A 23980-nucleotide genomic window follows, 5' to 3' on the forward strand; every position below is an offset into this window, starting at 1 on the left:
GTCTGTCATGGACACACTGATTTTCTGAATATCTATTATTCAGTGTTTTCCCAAGAAATGGGATGAGAAAAAGAACACTGCTTTTGTGATTTGAATGGAAAAAGTTCTTTCATAAAAAGCTACTCATTTTAACATTCTACCTTCCTTGTTAAAGAATTGATATGCTATCATATGCAACAAAAAACCAGGTGAATATATATATATATCTTTACACACACACACATGCACATACACATATGAAGATTCCAAGCTGGAGAAGGGGTAGCAAATTGATATGAGGGATAAATGCTTATTTTAATAATTCAAAAGATGTAGCATCAACTCTTCATATCAATCAGCCTTTTAAACTTGTAATAATTTATAAATAAATAATTTCAGCAAATAATTTTATACATAGATAAATAATTTTAAATTAATTAAAAAGATATGTAAAATTTTTTGACCATATAGTAGAGATCATAGAATCATAGAATCATACAATTATAGAATGGGTTGGGTTGGAAGGGACCTTAAAGATCACCTAGCTCCAACACCCCTGCCATTGGCAGGGACACCTCCCACTAGACCAGGTTGCTCAAAGCCCCGTCCAACCTGGCCTTGAACACTTCCAGAGAGGGGGCAGCCACAGCTTCTATAGGCAACCTGTGCCAGTGCCTCACCACCCTCACAGTGAAGAATTTCTTCCTTATATCTAATCTAAATCTACCCTCTTTCAGTTTAAAACTGTTACCCCTTATCCTATCACTACACTCCCTGATAAAGTGTCCCTTCCCATCTTTCATGTAGGCCCCCTTTAGGTACTGGAGGGTTGTTATAAGGTCTTGAGTTGTCTGGTCAAGGTCCTAATTTGGCTTCAAACTTCTCCAAAGTTCAAAACTGGGTTTTTGGAAGTGTAAATCTGATGCATTTACAACAGTCCTCTGAATTTTACCAGTACACTATGAATAGCCATAAATAATAAAAATTAATGTAGCAAATAAATTAGGGGTGAATTTTGTGACACATTATCCTGACTTTTTAAACTGTATTTGCTCATTTATAAACTTAGTAGTAGATCTCTCAATGATTACTATAAATTTGAGAGTTTTTGTTAATTAGTGGCCAACAGATGTCTGTCATATTGTTTTCTCTATACAATAGAAAAAACGCTAAGAATCATGGAAAAATCAATGCAAACAAATGAATAAGAGCTAAAGAGTTCAGCCAAGGCATGCTCCTTGATTCATGCCCAAATCTACAGTATGTTCTTTAAAATTCAAACAGAAATTACTGTGATTTATACTGTTACTTGAACAAAAAAGCAACAGTTGCATGTAATTACATTCTGTCTACACTGCATATCTCTTTGTAAGAAGGCATCCATTGAAATATTTACTTTTTGCACTATTAGCTTTTTTGGTCTCTGAAAAAATGTTGCATCCAGAATTCTTTTCCATGTTGTTTTGGCCTCCATGTCAGTAGCTAACTATAGTCCAAATTTTTGTTCTTCCTCAGCAATTCCTTCCTTTTAAAGTGAGGAATGAAGGGAGAGTAGGCTGTAGCCTTATTCTTGTTCTCCATTCTGTGCACAAACTGGTGAAAGGGTGAAGGGCATTCTGCATGCCTCCTTAGCAGAGTTCCAGTCCCATTTTTCTCTATATCTATATTGACCTTCATGCAAGTTGCCATGCAGTAGAAGTAGATCTGGAGTATTAAACAGGTGGAATGGAGGATCAAGTGTAAATGAGAACCATACTTGCCTCCTTTAGCCTAGCTTCAGTTTGATTCTATGGGCTGATCTCCCATTTTCAGTTAGTACTCATTTGTTGTTTTCCCAGAGCAGTTTTTTCAGTTTAGTTTCATCTAAATAAATGTCATGTATGCACTCTGAAACTATTCCATAGGGCAAATCATATAAAGGTAAGTATGGGCAGTCAGGTTATTAACTTCAGAAGAGTACTGAACCAAACTAAAATATTCACGTAGTTGCAAACTTCCCTGTAGAGATCCTAGAAATCTACTTTTAGTATGGAATGATTGTGTTCTGGGCATGTTCCCAGGAGCATAACATCATGTGGGCTATGTTTAAGCAGTCTGAGAACGTAATAAAGTTGCAGAGCCTACATCTGAATTAGCCCACCATGGTTTGGCATTTCTGTTTCCACTGCAGCTTGTTTCTCAGTCACCCTTGTGTGTATGTAGTTGCATGGACAGTTTATAAGCCGGTTGCTAACAGATGAAACATGATAAACTTAACTAAGATGGAAGTCACATTCTATGTAGGGGCTGTTCTGTAACAACCACTGCTAAAAACACAAGGGAAAGTTAACAGTTTTTCCAATGTAGTCCAATGTTTTGTTCTCAGCTCTGTGTGCCATCAGTCACAGCAACTTGATAAGGTGAGCTGACCCCTCTGTGTAGAGTGCCAAAGAAGTGATTACTGGCTTTGGCTTGAAAGGAAAAGAGCTTCAGTATGAATGCATAATTCATAATATGTATTCTGACTCAAATGTCTGGGATGAGTATCATCAGAGCCTTAAGTTCTAAAGGAATTTTCTCCTATAGCTCCCTTCATAAACACTGTTGCTACTTTGAGATGAGAGAATTTCCTCAGGCCACAACCTCATATATCTTTGTATGATTTCTACTGCATCCTTTATTTATCAATATGAATCTTTGTCTACAGGTCATGGACAGTCTTTCAGTCGTAGGGAAGAACAACAACAAAGGGTTGTATTTTTTAAGCAAAATAAAGCCATTTTAAGTAGAATATTTAAATGTGATTGTAAAATTATTCAGTGTGCTTATTTTTAGTGCTAGAAGTGGCATTTTTTCTTTCAGCTTGATGAGTGAACCTGAAGTTAACCTTTCCTTGGATGCTTCATCAGCTTGCTGTAAGTCTTTTCAGCTCCTTTCCACTTTATGGCTTCATTACTGTCCCCTGGATTTCACTCCAGAAGCAGGTAATAGCTCAAGTAGGTACCATGTTGTCATGATTTGAACCCAGCCAGCAGCTAAACATCACACAGCTGCTCACTCACCCTCCCCCCACCCAGGGGACGAGAGAAGGAATTGGAGGGCTGAAAGGAGACTTGCAGATTGAGATAAAAAGATTTTAATAATTGTAATAAAATAATAATAATAGAAAGTACAAACAGCTAATGCACAATGTGATTGCTCACCACACACCAGCTGGCACCCAACCTGTCCCTAACTAGCAATCTCAAAATACCAAATCCTGGAAGTGAGAGAGAGCCCCCCTCCTTCCCAGCTGACCCTCCTTCATATACTGAGCACAATGTTACATGATATGGAATATTTCATTGGCCAGTTTTGGGTCCGGTGCACTGGCCATGCTCCCTCCCAGCTCCCTGTGCACCTGCGTAAGGGCAGGACATGAGGAGTTGAAGAGTCCTTGAAATCTCAGCAACAACTGAAAACATCAGTGTGCTATCAGCATTCTTCTCATACCAAATCCCACACTGAATCCAAAGCACAGCACTGTTCCAGCTACTAGGAAGAATCTATCCCAGCCAAAACCAGGACACATGTAACTTGTCTAATTGCTGATACAGGGGAAAAAAATTAAATGAATTCTGTGGTAACACATATCGAATTAGAAAAACATTCAAACTCAAATAAAAGAAGGACTAGGAAAGAAAATTTATGCCTCTATTGTACTGTAAACACTATGTGTTTAATTTAATGTGAATCAAAGTCACTCACCTACAGATACAGCTTGATATTAAACTATAATCAATCAGTTATGTCATTTAATTTTGGACCAAGTGCCAGTAGAAAATTGAATCTCTTTTTTTCTTTTTAAATGTGGATGTTTACATATTTTGAGCAAATTATATGAAACGATCAAAAATAATTTATTGAAGAATATACACATCTAACTGCATGAAAAAAAATCAGATTTTCTCTGAGTAAGGAAATATGAAATCATTCAGTATGTCTACCTAATATATGGATTTTTGATAAAATATTGAAGTTATAATGAATCTGAGAGTTCCTGGCATAATAATACCTACTGCTTTGCTCTTAAAGTGACTTTCAGATTTCAAAGACTTGGTTTAAAAAACAAAAAGGAGAAACGCCCCCCAAAAAAATAAACTAATATATCAAGAATAATTTCTTTAGGATGTAAGAGTATTTATAAGTAATATAAACCACAGATATTAAATTAAAGCTGCAGTTAACAATACAGAATATTACACTTGAGATAACTTTTTCCTGGAGATAGCCTAATGTATCATATTTGTTACAGTGTCTGAATAAACTCACAAAATTACAAGTGAAAAGTTGCAAAGGATAGGATAAGTTCATGCCATTTTTTTATTCATGTTATATCCTTATCATAGGGATGGATTAACTGGAGAAAAGTATTGATGATATTTTCATCTTTCTCAGTTTACCCAGGAGAGTTGATTGTTTTCTGTCTCAGAGCTTTCTTAAGGGTTTACTGTTGGTTTGTTTTCAAACTGGTAAGAAACAAACCTTTCCATTACATTTCAACAGAAGCTACAGATAGAAAAACACTTGATACTGAAATGTCCACTATTTTAGTGTTCAAGAATTTCAGGCATCATGTGCCATACTTGGAAAATATGCGTATCTGTATGTACTCATACACTACAGGCCTTGTTAAAAAGTCTCTCCATCTTTTTTATAAACCCCCTATAAGTATTGAAAGGCTTCAATAAGGTGTTACAGGAGCCCACTCTTTTCCATGCTGAACAACCCCCAGGCTCTCAGCTTTTCTTAATAGGAGAGGTGCTCCAGCCCTATGACCATCTTCGTGGCCTTCCTCTGGACCTGCTCCAGCAGGTCCGTGTCATTCTTGTGCTGGGGGCCTGGCGCTGGATGCAGGACTCCAGGTAGGGTGTCACTAGAGCAGAGTAAAGGGGAAGAATCACCTCCCTTGATCTGCTGGCCACAGCATATCTGAACTTGATTGAGCCATCTTACTTTGGAACAATGAGTCATAAAACCCAGAAAATTTGATCATACAAATTTTCATGGGTATAGAAAATGGCAAAGAAAATATAAAACACACATGGAGACTGAACTAGATTTCTTCCATTCCAAATAATAGTACCATATAGTATAGTTTTAAACATTACTGTAAACTGAATTATTTAACTCTCTTAATCTTCACCTTCAGGAAGATTCAGCCTGTTAGCTGTTTTCTAATCTGCAAAATTCAATCTTTATTTAGCTTTCAGAACATCTGTCGTTTTTTGAGCCTGGTTGGCAGCCAACCACCACTCAGCCACTCTCTCCCCCTTCTCTTCCAGCAATAAGAAGGGACAGAGAGCCAGGCTTGGGGCTTGAGATAGGACTGGGATGGGGAAAAAAAAAAAATCACCATTTATGGTCATGAGCAAAAGTCAGACTTGTTAGGGGAAGAAAAAAAGAACATATATTTATTACAGACACTAACAACACTTAACAGAGTAGGACAGTGAGAAGCATTGCCACATCTTGAGAACACCTTCCCCCCACCCCTCCCTTCTTCCCGGGCTCAGCTCAGCTCCCGATATCTCTACCTCCTCCCCCCAGTGGCACAGGAGCAGGGAATGGGGGGTGTAGTCAGTGCTGCCACTTATTCTGTCTTCGGTGGGGGGAGCTTCTGGAACTTTTCCCCCCTGCTCCATTGCGGTGCCCTTCTCACAGGAGACAGTCCTCCACAAAATTTCTCTGACACGAGTCCCTCCCACAGGCCACAGCGTTCCCCATACTGCTCCATCACTGGTCACTAACTTTCTCCAACTGGAGTCCCTCCCATGGCTGCAGCCCTTCCTGAGCTTCTCCAGCATGGGACACCCCCGCATGCTGCAATCCTCCCAGTGCTGAATTACAGCAGTGGGGCTACCTTTTCCCACAAGACCCCGGCCTTCTTCAGGCACAGCACCTTGATCACCCAGGCAAAATGAAACACAGGCCATAAATCAATGTCTACTCCACCGTAGATCTTCATGGGTGGCGGGGGGGGCTGCCCTGCCGTCTTACCACAGGATACAGGGGGGGTCTCTGCCCCAGCACACCTCCCCCCTCCTTTCTTCCTCTGTTCCGCCACTGACCTTGGTGTTCATACAGCTGCCACAACTCCTCCTCCCAAGTCTGACTACACATCACCACGACCCTTCTTAAATACATTACAACAGAAGCGCAGCTGATTGGCTCAGTTTTGGTGCAGAGGTGGAGCTGACTTGGAGCTGGGGGAGCTTCCAGAAGCTTCTTACAGGGGGCCACTCCTATAACCCCCTCCCCTGTGTACCAAAAAAACTCCACCACTCACTCAACCCAGGACAAGATTCTTGTTTTCACTTTATTTTTCCATATATGGGAGAAACCAGTGTTTCTCAGATTTCACATGTAGCGTCTCTCAGATGGCACATCTATTTGTCATTCTTGCAGGGGTTCTCTCTGCTTCATATTTTGACTAAAAAAAAAAAAAAAAAAGATAATCAGTCACCCATTAATGAAGTTTATCTCATTAAGGGATAAATTAGCATCAGCCATTTCCCATTTATCACTACTTCTGATACCTTGTTAATCATTTGTTCTTCTCTGGCCCTGCAGTGATCACTACCAGCACGACAGAGGGAAAGACCAAGATTGAGTTTGGTTGTCCACACCCATGAAAGCCAGATTGCAGCTGCTCTGAGACATACCAGTTCCTCTCCAAATGATAAAAAATGCAGTCACAAATAATCATCCATCATGTTATTCTACCAAATAAATGGAGAAAGATATCAAAAGAGACTTGTGCATATAAATAGACTACAGTTTTCATGTCAGCATGCTATTTTGTCTTGTATAATTAAAGTCAACGTTTGTAGTCAATCTGCCACAGCGGAATGCTGTGCATGCCCTCTGCTCTCAGGCTGCAAACAGACTAACATAAAAGTGTAACTCCAGTCTCATCTGTAGGTGAGATGTTCAAATTCTTTATTCTTTACTAAAACCAAAAATCCCAGATAGAGACAGATGCAACAGCTATTCCATACAGTGAGAAACAGAAGAATGGGCAGGGTTATATCCCCTGGGTCTTGTGTCTGATCCTCATAAGCTCTGTTCATAAAATTGGCACAGGATCAGCCCCTCAGAGTATGCAGTTAGGAAGCAAGTGGTTGGTCCCCTGCAGCAGTTATAAACAAAACTCAGAGGAAAAATGGATCTTTAAAAGGTGCTGTTTCTGTTGTTCACTGCCTTGGAACCCTGCACCTGATCTGGTGTTTTATTTTGTAATTTTAAGTCAGATAAGGGCACTGGAAACTTCCAGAAAACTATGATTCATTATTTATATTTAAAGAAGTAACTGCGAATGTAGCCAAAGAGCTGGTCAATACAATGAATTAATAATGTCCAAGTCCAAAGCATCATGTTATAGTAAGAAAATAATATATCTGGAATTACCTGAGCTTGCTGTGAAACTGTAAATGCAACAGTACCTTGCAAAAACCCCAAAAACTAACACATTAGAGAGTCAAGATCAAGCTTACAGGACCACATGTATTGAATAAACTCCTGAATTTTTCAGAGTGAACTATACTTTCCCCTTACAATATATTCTCCCCTATTAGAGCAGGCTTGCACAGAGCTCCATCTGAAGGAAATTCCTCATTACTGGGTTTCTCTGAGCTGGTTCTTTGCTATTCGGATCAGTGATATCAGCAGGTGGACACTACTTATTAGTTGTCAATCTGAATGTTTTCAAGAATAAGTGTAGAAGGTCTATTTCAGAATCCTCTTATTAGGCTTCAACTGAAACAGTCTCATTAGATAAAACAGGCAATGCTGTTCCTGCTGAGCTGGAGACAGGACATCACTGTCTATACATTGGTCTTCAGCTACTTCTTTCTTCCTCAGAAGCTGCATAGTAAAGTAACACTACTAAAAGCTGAGAAGGGAGGTTTATTTCATAGAACCTGGCCTGGGGACACTGTACCAGATGTTGTGCTTTCCGTTGCATGAAAATTTTTTAGCAGCTATTAAAGGCTGAAGAAAAGCATTGTTTGATTCATAGCAGTTCACTGTCACTCTGTATATAAAAGCTTAAGGTTAGTCATCTCTATGTCAAAAAATAAGAGCACCATTAATATAGAGACTTCCATATCTTAGTTGTCAGTAATTTCAGTTTGTGCTTTCTGACTAATCAAAACCTTATTCATCTCTTCCTTTAAGCCTTTTTTGTGTCATACATAGTGTGTTCCCAGAAAACCCTACAGGCAAATCTCCCTAACAGCTCTATGCTTTGAAACACCAGCGTTGTTAATTGCAACATGGCATCACATTCATATTATGGCTTCTAGACACATTACACATGGGCAGACAATGTATCAGGATTTCAGATACCACAGAAGATGACAAGTGTAAAGATGCTATCACTAGAATTATGTTACTGTGGGCTATCACTGTCAGCTGGCTTAGTAAGCCTTGAAGCCCACTCCACAAAGCTGTGATCAGATGGTGAGCTGGTACTGCAGTTTTTCCCTAGGTTCCCTCAAATGTATAGTTCTTGGTGAAATCAGAATTTGTGATTTCTAGTTTGGCAGGGAAAGAGCATTGTTATTGATCTGATATCTGTGCAACCCAAGTACACAGGACTGGTAAGAATGTGAACTGTTTCTCAGAAATGGCACCAAAGTAAAGACAGTGATGGTGATGCAAAGAAAATGTTTCCAAAGCAGTGCCGAGTGTAGCTTTGCTAGAGGAACAGAGCATTGTTCTAATTTTCATGCATCCAAATGAGCACCGATTCTGAAACTCATCCTGCAGCCAGTAGATCCTGCATGGATCTAAAGACATTGTGTATGGCATGAAACATTTTCTGTTTTTAAACTCAGGCTTCTCTGCACTGCTATTTCTAAGTCATGATTTTTCCCCCTTTGTAATTGAGGCATTGCATATATAACAGTGTACAGGACACTTAGTGCCTTTCTCCCTGCTGGAACAGCAGAGTATTCAGCGGTGCCCTACAATGAACCTCACAGTGAGCTGTGATGTGAGCTAAGCCCAGGATGGCAAGCAAACAAAGATGACAGAACAAGGGAGAGCACAGAGAGATGACATTAAAATCTTCTTTGTATTTTTCATCATGATTTTCCCCATTCTTTATTGGCACTAAAAGCATACAAACTCTAGGAGAAAATGGGATGTTTTGCAGAACAACTTTCAGAGTACATCAGACCAGGCAAAACTACAGTGATGGCAAGTGAAGCACTGGCTCCACTGTGTCAGTGGTAACTCTTCTCCTCCTATCTTCAGCAGGGTGCAAATTCCCCTCCACACTTTATCAAATTTAGCTACTGTTAGGACTTCAGTTTGATTCAGGTGGCTTACTTATTTCATCTGTCGAGATTAGAAAGTCTGCTAGGGAAAAAGAACTCCTGGGAAACATGTAGAAGGAACTTCAAGACCCTCTGCAGTAGACTGCATCCTAGGAGCAATAGCAAGTATGAGTTATACCTCTAAAACAGAAAACTTCCCCTCTCTTTTTGTGCTGAGGAAGTTAATATGAGCTGCAAATTATGACTGTTCCCCTTCTGTGTTCCCCACTTTGCCTCCTGGACCTTCATACACTGATTCAGCTCCATTGGTCAAGCAATAGAGGGAGGATGGGATTAAAATATTTCTGCCTGTCCAGCCACATGCTCTGTTCCCAAGCAGGCTGCATAGAAGTCGTATCTCTGTGCAGACATCAGTGGCAAGATACAGTCAAGCCTCTTGACTTTGAATTCCAGTTTTTTCAGCTCTTGCTTTTTTATTTCAGTCCTACTTTCCTTGTAACTGTGATATGAAAGGAATGAAAAAAAAAATGAACTCAAGCATCTTGGGATAATACTTAATATTAAGATTCAACATTCAATTCGAATTTTGCTTTAATTTTGCCTTGAGAAAAAATTGAAAGTCATTAAATAAGTAAATCTCACCATTTCCAGCTTTTATTTACTTAATAGCAAATTACTATTTACAATTTACTAAAACAGTAATTACTTGAGGTGACAGAATCGCTTCCATACTTGCTGCTGTTATCCTATTAGTTATTTTAGACTAATATGAAGTGTGAGAACTATTTTATACTTTGTTCCAGCTAAATATTTGCACATTTTTCTTAAATCCTAATACAGTAGTCTTACTTTTGCTCACATTTTTTTCTTGAACTCAGTGAAAATTACCATAAATATAAAACCTAGGAAAAGTCATGCAAGCTGTCTCAATAACCTTTGACACATTAAGAGCTTTCTTTCTTACTGAAATATAGAAGAAAGTGAAACTTGAAGTGTTATTTTATAGCTAACAACTTGAAATTCTGAACAGGCATGTGAGGATATGAAGAAAACTCTTCTGATTTGTTCCAGAAAAATGTATTATCCTTGAATACTGTATTCAAAGCAGTATTTCTGAGAGCTCTACACATAACAAAGAGAGTCATCCTCTGTCTCTGAGACCACTTTGATTTTATATATTCATTTCATAGAATGGCCTTGTGCAGTGTATAGAAACTGAAAAAGACTCAATTTGCTGTTTTTCACGTAGATGTTTTCTAGTACTGAAAGAAATATTATAATAAGCTATTTGAAATAGATGTATTGATGACTATCCTGTTTATTTTAACTCTGTGTTGAGGGATTGCCTTTTAAGAAACAATAACTACCAAATTTCAAATGAGTGAATGATTTTGACTTTCACTCAAGAAGGTGTTTCCTGTTTGGGAAGAAGTAATGCATAAATGCAGAAAAGTGAAATGACTTCTAGAAATTATTTAACTGCACTGCAACATCTGATGTTAACATCCCAAGCTCCTTCCAGGTTACTAACTGTGAAAACAATTGCTCTGGGTTCAAATTGTTTAATGAATGAGAAAAAAGCTAGCTGCAGCCACAGAGTTACTGGGCAGCCTATGGAGGTTATCAAGAGCTTGGCTAATTCTGACTGTCAGCTGATGTAGCAAAAACCTAAAAATGAAAACTGTTGCCCCGTCTATAAAATTTGCCAACATGTCTATAATATTAAAGTTAAAGAAGTGTACTTGTCCTTCAAGCTTTCAAGCAGTGTTTTTTTCCTTTGTCTGTTCACTAGATAAGTGGTTTGGCCTCCACAGTGACCCAGGCTATGGGATTGGGGCTAAAGAGTAGAGAAAACAGACTCACAAAACAAGTAATTGAAACTATGATTCATTAATCAAAAATCAGCTCCAAGAGTATTTCCTCAAGCTGTTGCCTAGGAAGTCATTGGTGCAAGTACAGCTGTAGAGATTATCAACTGCAATAGCATGCTGCCTATGCTGATGTTCATTGTGCCTAATTAGTAGTTTCTCCAGGAAGTTTGAATGCTTTAAGTAAAGCTATCTCTTAAAGAAATGCTGACCGATAAACTAAAGTATGCCTCATGCAGACACTGAAGAATATCCACCTCTTGAAGGTTTGTCATCTTGATCCAAAAGGAGCTCAAAATGGTAATTCAAACTCATTCATTTTTTATTTTGCTTGAATGCAACTTGATCAGAATGAAAAGAAAAGAACCAATTATTTATTCATAAATCAGCTGGTTCACCTCTAGCTAGATTCCTCCAAAGAAATTAAGCAACTGAATGTGAGTATGGTGCAGAGGTGAGGGATGGTAATGGTAGGAATTTAGTATTTGTGTACATGCATGCTTGAATGGTCTACTAATGGGACATCATCTGTTATGCCCTAGTTCTTTTATGGTACGTGAGCACCAGTAGTGAATAATTCTGCTCTAGGATATAATGAAATGGGAATCAACTGTTTAACCAGGAAAATATTCCAGGTTTGACAATCAGGTAGGTGGGATAAAATATTTATTGTATAAGGTAGATAGAAGAGAGAGAGTTACAGTCTGCAGAAAATGCTTTCAAATTGCAAAATGAAAAAGGACTACTTATGTCATCCATATTAAATCCAAAATTTCATGATGGCATTGCTTCTCTGCAGCATCTATTATTAGTATTATTTATTCGTACACCCCCAAGAATGAGCTTGATATTTGATGGATAAATATAAAAAAGTGTCTCTGCTCAAGAGAGCTCACAAGGAAAGAAAGTACAGAGTGAATATTGCTTTAGAGTGCTTGTATTTGCAACCCTAATGCTTTTTATCACAGTAGTTTGTGTATAATATAAAATGAAGCTTCAAAGTACATTTCAGTGACGTCTATTGAATGTCCTCAAAATATTATCCTCATTTTATGGTTAATATCCATAGAGAGGGCTCTATAGTTTTATGTTAAAAATGTTAAGTGTCAAGAAGCTTGGGTCTGGAATGAAATGGTGAAGTATTCATCAACTCCCAAATGACATTAAAATCCAACCCCACTCAATGTCTCACTGCCTGATTTACAAAATTCATCCATCTTGTAAGGTCCTGTGAATTCTGTAAGGGTGGAACCTTGAGGTTTATGCTGAATCACTTGAAGATCAAGACTCTGCTGTGGCATCTGAAAACTAACATGTTTTAGAAAGAAGGAGAAAAAGGAAAAATTATCAGGCAGTTGAGCATGCAAGGTGAGAATTTGTAACATCATAGTGTTAATTATCTTTGACTCCAGTGCAGACCCCATGGTACATTTACAGAGCATCCAGCAAGGAATTTTTTAAACAAGCACTTGTACAGTATTTTGTTCAGAAAAGTGAAGTTCCATAGAACCACAGAATGGTTTACGTTGCAAGGCATTTTTAAAGATCATCTAGTCCAAGCTCTCTGCCATGGCCAGAGACATCTGTCACTAGATCAAGTTGCTCAAAGCCCTGTCCAACCTGACCTTGAACACTTCCAGAGATGGGGCATCTACAACTTCTCTGGGCAACCTGTTCCAGTGTCTCAACACCCTCATCTTAAAACAATTATTCCTCATTTCCAATCTAAATCTACCTTCTTTCAGTTTAAGACCATTAGCCCTTGTCCTATCACCCTATCACTACAGGCCTTGGTAAAAAGTCTCTCTCCACCTTTCTTATAAACCCCCTTTAAGTATTGAAAGGCCACAGTAGGGTGTCCCTGAAGCCTTCTCTTTTCCAGGCTGCACAACCCCAACTATCTAAGCCTTTCTTCATAGAAGAGGTGTTTCAGCCCTCTCACCTTTTTTGTGGCCTTCCTCTGGACCCCCTTTAACAGGTCCATGTCTTTCATGTGTTGGGAGTCCCAGATCTGGATGCAGTACTCCAGGTCGGGTCGCACCAGAACAGAGAGGCAGAATCACCACCGTCGACCTGTTGGCCATGCTTCTTTTTATTCAGTCCAGAATATGACTGGCTTTCTGGCCTGTAATCTCAGATTGATGGCTCATATCTAATTTTTTGCCCACCAGTATCCCCAGGTCCTAATCTGCAGGACTGCTCTCAATCCATTCATCACCCTGACTGCCCCAGCCCACGTGCAGGATCTTGAACTTGGACTTTTTGAACTTCATGAGGTTCACATTGGCCCAGTTCTCAATTCTGTCAAGGTCCCTCTGGATGGCAACCTTCCCTCAAGTGTATCAACCACACCACCCAACTTGGTGTTTCCAGGACCATTGCTCTTTCAGGAGGGAAAAAAGGTAGGGAAATCTTTACAGTAAAATGGCCAGCTCAGAGGCATTCTCTATTGCTGAGCATCTGAGGTATTTGTATTTTCTGTAGTGATTTTGTGTATAATTAGCATTTATGTAAAAAACCACATTGTACATTAACTATGTTAGCATCAAAGACTACAGCCCACGAAATTCTGAGAAATGACACTTATGCTCTGGCAATTTATTTCTAAGTATTTTTCCATTGCCTGTAGGAGAGAAATGCAATGGGAGAATAACTCTCTGCCAGCATTCTTTGTTGTTCATCAGGAAAAGAAAATAACAGTGTGTGAGGTGAGTAGCATTAAAATTTCAAGGACTGACAATCTGAAAAGATGGACCACAGTACCAGTATAACTCAGCTTTTCAATAAGACTTGAATGGGTTTTCCATTTTTGACAAACTACCTAGGAAGGTTATTCCCTGGGTTCTTTCTGTGCATCCAAGAGTATTCACAAAAAGCGGATCAGGGTGTAAAACCCAACAAGGTTTTTAGAGAGGCTACCAAATGAATTCAAAAGTATGAGAAAGCTTGAAATATCTTAGTATTTTCTGTTGGGTCACTAAAATACATACAGGATTTCCATACATTAGATATGCAACTTGCTCAATTTGACTAAAAGTGAATATCATGTCCTATATTAGTAACCTGTCAAAAGATTAAGACATCTGAAGACAAATTGGGGACTGAAGAAAATCTATTATATATATCTATATTGCAACCCAGGACAGTTTTCTGTAATAAAAATAAATTACATTATTTTTACAAGTGCTTTTCTGTCATCGTTTCCCATCTTTTTTCTGTCTTTTGCTTTTGTAACATAGATGAGACTAGAAGGAGAATTAATTACTTTTTAAATGTCATTTGGAATATATCAATAAATTGCTTGCAATATTCCTATAGCTCAACTGCAAATGACTTGAAAAGTTTTAAAACGCCAGCATTTTTCTAAGCATTCTATATACGATATTGTTTTTATGATGCTATTTATAGGTAAGTCGTTACATTATAGTAATACTAAGGGCTTCAGCTATGAAACTTGTTGCAGAAACAAATGTATATGCTTTATCTTTAGAAATAGTATCTTAATAGTAAATCAGCATTACTCCTCTTGCTGAAGTTCAGCTGTCTGTTCCCCTATAGCACACACAATATGGTTATCATTGGCCTTAGATATCAGTGGTCCCTTCTACAAGACATGCTAAAGAAATGACAGATGACACAATGGCAACTGTACCTTCTTAAAAATGTGTTCAGTCCTTCACAGCAGAAGTTTGGCTTTTGCAGTTATTGTTCATCCATTTTCTAGCATAATCAAAACAGGTCATTATGTGTTATTTTCTGTCCAGTGTCCAGACTAGTAGCCATAGAGTTTTGTGTAAAGTTATCTGAGAGGGTAACAAAATGACATGTAGCTCTTTTTTTCAGTGCATTTCTGCATAATTGGAAACTCTTCATCAGGAAGTGAGATTTCTCCATTTTTCTCCCCTTTCTCCCTTCCACTCACACTGCTTCAGTAGAGTCCCACAGAAATTTAGCTCAAGAGTTAAGATCTAGTTCTGGACCAAATGAATGAAAGAGACTGTTACTCTGTTGTGGTTTAAGCCTGGTCAGCAGCCAACCACCCCGCAGCCGATCACCTACCCTTCCCCCCACACACCTGGGAATGGAGGAGGGAATTGGAGGGGTAAAGGGAGACTCACAGGTTGAGATAGGAACAGTTTAATAATGGTAATAAAATGAGAACAATGACAGTAATAGAAAATACAAATGGGCAATGCACAATGTAATTGCTCACCACCCGCTGACCAACACCCAGCCCGTTCCTGGCTAGCGATCCCGAAATACCAAGATCCTGCAATCGCAATCCCAGAAGCAAGTGCAAGCCCCTTCCCAATCACACCTCCTCTATATAGTGAGCATGACATTCCATGATATGGAATATTTCATTGGCCAATTTGGGTCCAGTGCTCTGGCCGTGCTCTCTCCCTGCTTCCTGTGCCCTTGTGCACGGGCAGGACATGGGGAGTCAGAGAGTCCTTGAAATCTCAGTAGCAGCTGAAAACATCAGTGTGTTATCAGCATTCTTCTCATACCAAACCAAATCCTAAATTCAAAACACAGCACTATTCTAGTTACCAAAAAAAGAATATTAACTCTATTTCAGCCCAAACCAGGACATCCTCTTTTCTATATCCACTCTGACAGAGAAACCAGGACCATGATTTGCCATTCCCTCAGGTCTGCCCCAGGGCATTGTCTTCTTTTGTCTCACAAGGTTTCAGTCACATCTGGAGACTGGAAAGCAGGAGGTGAGATGAGACCCTCGACCTTCACTAAGTTAAACACTAGAGTTAAAAGACACATTTGACTATCTTTATGCCATTTAAAGAGGCCTGCTTTGGTTTGGTTTTAATCTCAGTGTTGAAGGCTCAGACTTGTTTTGACTGATAGCTCCTGGGGTGGATTGAAGTGGGCAGGTATCCCTGAGCTTCAATACCTGGTTCTTTTACATGCATTGTATCACACAGCCTTCAAAAAGGGACAAATCTTCAATTAATTGCCTATCTGTAATAACATGAGGATAGATAAAAACAAATTATTCCCTCTATTTTCCACTAATTATCTATATTTATACTACAGAAACGAGAAATGTCTTCTATGTGTCAGTAGTGAGACACACTGAAGAATTAAATGCACCCATTTAAATTTTCTCAGTAAAGTTTTATTAAGCATAGAAAATAGTTTCAAGATGTGTGAAGAGGTAGAAATAGCAGCATAGCCATTTTCCAGTCATTCTTTAAGTGAGTCCAGTATGGTACAAAAACAGTTTTCTAGTTAAAACAAATTTTCATTAGACACAGAAACCACAGAACGATCACCTGCCAATGACAGAAGACAATTATAACCAATAGTGGCATGAAAACTCAGTTTAGCAAATACATGAAATAGTGTGAAATAATTAGAACCTATGTTTCTGGTCTAAACACTGTTCTACATTTATTTCCGAGTGTTTCTAGCTCATCCTCTTGATGGGTTAAGACATACCATATCCAACACAGGAGTAATGTAATGTATTCTGTTAAAGACTGCTGATTATGTGCACATGTGCACAGTGACAAACAATTAGTGTAATGATCCAGTGATTGCAAAGCTTATCCCAACATTGTATAAGAACTCATGCACTAGAAATTACCCTGACCACCTTTTCATGCTTTCCATCCTACATAACTGTAGAATGCAAATTTGTACATTGAACCTGAAAGGCCGCAAGAGGACTGATTTATATAAAGCTTGTACTCAGGAAACACTGCCTTTCAGCAAATCTGGAAAATAGATGAAAAGTGATTAGGGTAAAGTGATGGAAATACAGATGCAGGGTTAAGCGTTAGCGATCTGCTCAGTATTTATTGAAGCAAGATGTTTCCAATATGAATCTGTTTCAGGAAGTCTGATGGTGTGGAGTTTGTTTATATCTGTTTCATCGGGTGCTCAGCTGGGTCTGCTTGCCCCAAAACCCCCTCCTCTGGCGGAACCGAGGCCCATCCATGCTCAGCGCAGGCACCCTGCTGCCTGGCACAGGCTCCTTTAGTTGAGGGCCACCACAAGCTGCACTTCACCTCCTTACATGGACTATACACTGTACTACAACACTACTGAATTATCAATCTGCTTTCCAGCATCCTCCAGCAAAGGTAAGAGAGGAATGGTGCTGCATGTGTGTTCATTTCTGCCTCAGAAGTAACATGAAGAGGCGTGAGAACCAAGACCTGTTGGGAGAGCAAGCAGATTTCTCCCCTCCCTTTCCCTTCTTTTTTTCTGTCAGGCCTGTGAGTTGACAAAGCTGAAATAAAGTGGGGAGAAGCCCCTCCTGCCCCCCAAGACTGAGATGGGCAGACAGAGAAGGGGGCACATGGCAGGCGAGGCTGGGGATGTCAGAGGAGGCCAGTGCCCCACGCAGGCCACAGGCCTCCCTGCTGGGGAGGAAGTGGGGGTACAACTAGAAGTAAAAATAATACAGGAAGGGATGCAAGGAATTAAGGGCACATCAGCTCTCTGATTCTTCCAGACATGGATTTTTTTTTTTTCTTCTATCACTTCTCCCACTTACCACTTCTCCCCTTCCTTGCAGGTTTCTGAGCCTTCAGTGGATTTACAGACTTTTTTCCTTTTCTCTGAACTTTATTTCTCATGCAGAGCCCAGCAGTAAAAAAAAAAAAAAAAAAAAAAAAAGGTAAGTCTCTGTGTAACCAGCACAAGTCTCAGGGTTGATGTGGCTGGGAGAGCCAGTGGGGCCCTGGGCAGGAGGAGTCCATCAGCTGCCCTGTGCTGGTCACAGCTGGTTCCAGCCAGCTCAGACACTGAAATCAACAGTGCTGGAAAAACCCTCCCAAAATGGAGGAGCAACCCTAAGGAGAATACAGTGCTCCTGCACAAGCATATTTAAGAAAGAAACTGGCAGCTGCTGGGCAGAGGCTGGAGTGGAGCACCCTGAGCCAAAAGAGACAGGGATGCCATGAGGGACTACAGCCGTGGGCAACCCACACCAGGGCAGAAACACTAAGGCACAGTGTGGGAGGGAAATCAATGAGGAGCAAAGAGTGGAAAAATCATTGCGTGCATAACGACCCCAGACTTTATACTGCCTGTTGCATCACTGGGAACAATTTGTCAGGCACAGGGGAAACCATGGTGAAAGCAGGGGAGGTTTAGACAGGTGGGAGGTGAGGATAGGTGTACAATGAATAGATGTGTGATTGTGAACTTTTTTCCTCAGTGCCCAAATTAGTGATCAGAAGTTTTGTTTGGACTGGCAACAAACTCGTATTCTTGGACTTTAAAATTTTTTTTCCATTACAGTGCAGAAGTAAAATTTCTTTTAAATATAAAGTGTACTTGAGGGCTCCCTGGACATCCTTACAGTGCACTTCATCTTTCTTCCATTTGTTTTCCTTCCCTTTCTTCTGATTCTTTCCATGCATCCTCTGGAAATCGATAATAAACTCCCAAGAGATGGTTTCTTTTTCTTGATTGTTTCTGGATCTGGAATTTTTTGCAGTAAGGGGACTTTGGGCAGTGACTCCTGGCCTGTGATGGTATGAATGTGACATGTTGCTTTTATTTGGGGTTGAGGAATATCAGTTGCAGTTGCCTTTCCTTACTGAGTAGGCAAATGCAAGAGACAAAATCATAATTCTTGCCTTGAAATAAAAAGGGTCTCTGCTATCCCTGCCCTGATCCAAGCACCCACTGCCTTATGGAGCAGAACTGATACAGGTGGGATCAGAGTATACACACAGCTGAAACACTAACTGCATGACCCTATTTTGTGTCAGAGGCCTCAGTTCCTGAGGCACTGTGGTGCCTTTTGAGCAGAAGGTATCTCTGCTCTGTTAGAAGAAGACTAGCTCCACAGCTCGTGTCAGTCTGTGCAGTAGAAAGAAAGGTACAGTTCAGTAAATCTGTTCTTGATGCTTTCTTGCTAAAAGCATTTCTCAGTGTATACAGCTCCCTTTTATCCCTGTGTGGAAGAACAGAGAGCACTGGGCACAAGGAGGTTACAAGCTTAGATCCTTAACCCACATTCACAGTTAGTGTATTACTTTTTATAAGATATTGCAACTGACTCACCTATCACTGGGATAAAAAGGTCTTTTCTACCCATCTGACATCTAGGACACTTGGCAGTGATGGACAAACAGTTAAAAGAAGTTCTGCAACATTCTGCTAAAGAGCTTATAATCTAGGAGACGGGACAACAGATGCTCTCAGACAGGCAGGGGAGGACAAGGTAGGAACAAGACATGCTTGGGCAGTATGACAGGACAGCTGTCTTCTTTGTCAAATGTTTTGCATGTGTACAGGGAAATGTGAATTTTAAAATAATGTATTGCAAAGCAGATCCTTGAAGATATTTACAAGGAATCTCTTCTGACCATGAGAAAATGAACAGGGAAAAAAAAATCAAAACAAAACAACAAACAAACAAACAGCAGATATTCAGGTATTAGCTGGAATGAAGAATTGTCTGCAGGAGCAAAAGAAAGGCTACAGATGAATGACTGCCTAAGCAAAATGGTCAGGTCTGGGCTGAGGATGTCACAGCTGTGTGTATTCCAGGCGTGGTAACAGAAGAACATCAAAAGCACAAATGTTGCATCGACGATGAATGTGACATCAAATGAGAGATTATCATGGTCTTAGCATTTGTTGTTATTTGGGGATGGTGTAACAGGATGACAGTATGTTCTGCATGAGATCAAGATTGAGACAGAACAATAAGTTACTTCATCTCACTAAATTTTCAGGTTACTTTTTTGTCAACATTGTGACATATCCAGATGGTGCTGCTTGAGGAATATTTGTGTGGTCGGGTGCTTTGCAGCACATTGTTAAATTAAGGCACTAGCTGAATTTCCTTTTTAAAGACTCACTCAAAACTTCATTATTGCTGAAGTGACAATGGGAGTCAGAGGTCTGAAAAGAATTGTACATTGCACCTGTCTGACATTACTTTCCATCTAGATCCTACCTGTTCAGTTAGAATGTGTTCAAGAGAAAAAAAAAATTAACAAATCATTTAAAAGGCATATCATTTGGTAATGCCTAAATTGCTGCTAGTGCTATTTATAAAGAATTCAAAATAAAATGAGATCCACAGAAAACACAGCTGTAGTTTATTTGCTGTCACCCATCTGCTGGTGAATCTATCATTGAGATGTAGCAGCTGCTTATCAGCTTCAAAGAAGGGTCAATTATTATTGTTATTATTGTCACTACTAAAACTCTCACCTGGATACCTGCAACTTGCAAACCTGGTTCTTGGTGTATTTTTGTCAACCTGCACACCAAAATTTTCTCCACTTTCAGCCAAGACATTCATCTACAGTCTGATGCAAACCTGCCTGGCATTATATGTCCTTCAGAGACAGCCTAAGGTAAGCAAGAATGCTGCTGACTGTGCATGCAGTTATTTTCACAGAAAATATTAGGGATGAAAATTCTGTAAATTCCACGTGAATAGAGTATTCTTATAGTTGTGTGTCCTTGTATTTGCCATTCTCTGAAAGACAAGTTTCTGAAGATAATATACATGACCTTACCATCTGCCTTTCCCATTCAACACAAATATACCTCCTGCTAATTAAACACAAAATACTCTGGCTAGTATCCCACCCATTTGTACCCACTGAGGACTTGACTCTGAAATACTCCTGAAAATATGATTTTTCCTCACATTTCTGATCTGTATGGACTTGCAACATAGCTAAATAACCAGAGGGATTTGTTCTCTGCCTTGTGAAATTTCTTTTTTTTTTTTTTTAACTGTACCCTGAATAACTGCTTGATATCCTCATAAACTAGCCTCAGGATGTATGATGACTTTCTTGGCTCTGTAGTTAGTCACTATAAAAAGAACATTCTTTGGTCCTATAGGACTTCCTAACTATATGTGCATAATTAAAAAAAAAAAAAAAAAAAAAAAAGCAAATAAAAAAATTCTGCTTATCAACAAAAATAAAATATTGTGAAACATTATCTTGTCCAAAAGCAGGAATAAGTAAGTGAGAAAGGAACTACCAATGCAATTCTGACACCTGTCATAAGGGGATAGAAAGCCTTAATAGCTAGGTCTATATGTCAGTCATCAAAGATGACAGTTGTCTGTACATCAAATCTACACTCCAGTACCAGAAGTCTAAACCACATCTGATCTATAAGCTGTTCCCCTCTACATACTTCCTCATGCAACTCCCTTTTCCTTAAACAGAAGGGCTAGTTCAGTTGTTTATTTTGGCTACTTGATTTTAATTGACTGCATACACAAAGTTGCAAAGCAAAGGTTAAATGAGCAGTGCACTTTCCCTGGGCTCGAATGTTAAAGAAGGAAAAGGGGAACAGGAAGGCTCTGGCATGCTGTGAGGAGAGCTGTGCTGGAAACAGTCATGGGATGTAAAGACAAGTGTTAGTTTTAAAACTAAATATTCCAATGAACAGCTTCAAAGAGCTGCAGAAAGGAACTTATTTTTTCCCTTGGTTTTGTCCAAGTAATTAAGGGGCTAGGGAGAAGGGACCTGCAAAAAAAGGACACAAAGTGGTTTCTTATTTGAATGGGAGTGAAGTCAGCCAACTGGTGGCAAAAGTTCTCTTTTTACTCTGATTATGGAACATATCTTGCTAATAGACTAAACAGAATAAACAGACTCTTTCTTCATACAAATAAGAAGTGTTTGGAAGAGCTGGGAAGGAGGAGTGCCAAGCAGAAAGGGAGAAACAAATTGAAGCTGTAGATGCTTTAAAAGTCTTCCCTATTTATAATTGCATGCACTTCAACTGAAATATTTGGCAAAAATGCACATAATCTTTAACAGGAAAAAGTCCATCTTTGTAAGAAGTGTTTTCCCCTAGAAATCCTAGGAATATTACTTGTAAGTCTTTTAAAACACAAAAGCTTCAATAACTGTGCTAGCAGAACTTGCCAGCATTATGAAATCGAAGTTAACTTTGAACAGCAAAATATAGGTTACAGAATGCACAGTAGGGTTTTCTGGTTTAGATCTATAGCTTCCAAACTAAGGACTAACTTGCAATTATTTGACAGATCTCTGGAAGATATCCACTTCCTCCAACATCAGAGAAGAAGGAGTGTTCACTTAATGTTTCAGGGTCCTGACTCCAGGTTTTTACTTCTCTCTCTCCTATGAGGAATTATTATCTCAGGGACCACTGATTTCACCTAACCCCTTATGTTAATAGACTCAAATGCCAGGGCCTAAATCCAACAGAAGTCCCTTCCAATTGTGCATGATTAAAAGAAGATAAACTTAAAGCAGGATGTTAAGTGAGAGAACTAAATTGGTTAAATCACTTACACTGCTAAAATAGCAGCCAAAAAAAATTAGGATCTTATCTTCTCAAGTATTATCAAGCCTTTCATACTGACATTAGGTACATTTTCAGTTGATTTCCAGATACTTTTTTTTTTTTTTATGAAGTATTTTATTACAATCATTATTAGTTATTAGGTGAGAGGATTGGAAATATGAATTCCTGAGTTTTGATCCATTTCCTCACAACATGATGCTTGGCATTGGACACAGCTGCTTTATTTCAAAGGAAATTTCAAAGAGAATATTCTCTTCTAAAGGAATGGGAAGGGAGTGGACTTCGGAGGGTTCTCTAGAGATCAGAGAGGGAAAAAGCCCCTGTTCAATTGGATTTGCATAATGATCATTGATGAGACTACTGCATCCTTGTTTATCAGGCTGACTTCTTGGGAAAATGGGGAAGGGGGTGGGGGGATCAAAGAATGCAGCTACAGGGAGTCCAAGCAGGGCAGTGCAAAGCATGCATGTGAATTTTCACAGGAGTGATCAAATGGCTGTTTTAATAGAATTCTATATGCAGCATCATGATACGAAGACACAATAAGAGGAATGATGAAGAGGGATAGAGCAAAAAGAAAGCAGTTTCAGTCCCCACAAATTACCAGGTAGTAGCTTTATCAGATAGGCTAGTGGCCTTAACCCTCGGTTTTAAAATCAGAACTCTCTGTTGCTGTGTTTGTTTATTTGGAAATGATTTTCAACAAATCACAGAACTTTCTCATAGCCAAAAAAAAAAACCCTAGTGCTGTTTGTTCACTATATTCACTGTTGTGGTCATAAAAGTGAAAGATTCATGCTGTGTTACAGTTTCTTGTGCCCAGTCTTCATTAGTGCCCTCATCATATAAACAAGATATCAAAATGTCTATGGCATGTACAGCACAGAGCAGCACTATTAGCACAGAGTCACAAGCCCTTTGCATTGTGCCAATCAGTCTGGGAATTCTGATAATCTGAACTGTCAGATGTGAACCCCTCCAACATTGTTAGGGGTGGAAGTTTTCATAGTTGAAAAGTAATTATTCCTTCATATGCAATAAGTCTGTGAGTCAACTATCTAAAAGTATTTCTTTGCTTTTGGAACCGAAGTGCTATTACAAATCTTGAAATTTGTATTCCTACATAATTTTGTAGCTTGTAAAAATCTATGCATGGAACTGACATACTATTTAAGACACGAACATTTTTAACATGTTATTTTCCTAAAAAAAATTTAACACTTATTTTGTCACCTACATTTCTGCTATTTCCATTCACAATAGTATCATCAATGTTCCATCCAAAGTTCTGAAAATGGTCTGTGGTATTCAGGTCCTGCTTCTACTCTTCTTGCTCTCTTCTGATGGAAATGAATATCCTGATGCTTCATTTTCATGACAAAGACCATAACAGAAAATAATACAAACCAAGTCTTCTCCTGACATTGACTGAGGTAAGTAAGGAGAATAGGATGAAAATAACACATTCCTTGTTCAGATTTTAGCATCATTATTGACAGGAATCTATAGACACCATTTACAGAGGTCATA

Source organism: Tyto alba, unplaced genomic scaffold, assembly GCF_018691265.1.
Source record: "Tyto alba isolate M040663 unplaced genomic scaffold, T.alba_DEE_v4.0 Super-Scaffold_14, whole genome shotgun sequence".
Classification (NCBI taxonomy): Eukaryota; Metazoa; Chordata; class Aves; order Strigiformes; family Tytonidae; genus Tyto; species Tyto alba.